Here is a 1077-nt window from a genome sequence, read left to right as displayed (position 1 = left end):
TCATGTAGGCCCTAGTCTGTTACAATATAGCTAGACTGTTGTTTTTGCACGGGGCACGGGGAGGGTAGGGAACACTTATCAGGGTTTATATCGTTCCTGGCCAAAGTTCATTACCACATAGACGCACACACACACACACACACACTTTACTCTGACAAATACTGTCTCAGTGTCTGTGTGTGTAGTAGAAAGCAACACCTGTGTTGGCTCTGATTCATCGACGCATCGTGTTGTTTGTGCGTGTTGTGTACTGTCAACGGCCTTCCCTGCGTTACTCAATGAATGTGAATGAATGGAGCTGGGAACCGTCGATCAGAGGTGTTGGCGGACTGGTATCGGTGATGTTTGCCCACGCCCGTCTGACGTTTCACAACATACCACAGATGGCTGGGATTACAGCTCCACCACTGGTGTGTCATTAATAGCACACCACATCTTCCTTGCATTGTTTGTGGGTGTGGTTGTGGGTGTGGGTGGGTTTGTGTGTAGGTGTGGGTGTGTGTGTGTGTGAGAGAGAGATAGAGAGAGTGTTTATCAGAGATAGAATGAGTGAGACTGTGGCCCAATGGCCCTTGTATGTGAGAATGTGTATCGATCTGATTGTGTGATACTGTGTGTGTGTGTGTGTGTGTGTGTGTGTGTGTGTGTGTGTGTGAAACAGTCAGCATCACGTTACTAGTCCGGGTGGGGAGGAAAGACAAGGAAGTTAAAGCCCGGACAATCGGCCTGATTGTTACTGTAAGAAGGAAGCGGGATTCTACGATAGGCGTCAGATGTATCTGATGTGTTGCTGCTAGTTTCTGCCAGTGCACTGGAGATCATTCTGGTCCTTATTGACTGATTTTTCTCTCTCTTGCTCTCTCTCTCTCTGTCTCTCTCTCTCTTTCTGTGTCTCTCTCTCTCTCTCCCCTTCTCTCTCTCTCTCTCTCTCTCCCTCTCCCCTTCTCTCTCTCTCCCTCTCCCCCTCTCTCTCTCCCTCTCCCCCTCTCTCTCTCCCCTTCTCTCTCTCTCTCTCTCTCTCTCTCTCTCTCTCTCTCTCTCTCTCTCTCTCTCTCAGGTGTGGAGCTGAGGGAGACC

The sequence above is a fragment of the Nansenia antarctica genome (genome assembly GCF_963989245.1).
Source record: "Nansenia antarctica genome assembly, chromosome: 11".
Taxonomy (NCBI): domain Eukaryota; kingdom Metazoa; phylum Chordata; class Actinopteri; order Argentiniformes; family Microstomatidae; genus Nansenia; species Nansenia antarctica.
This window is presented reverse-complemented; position numbering follows the sequence as displayed.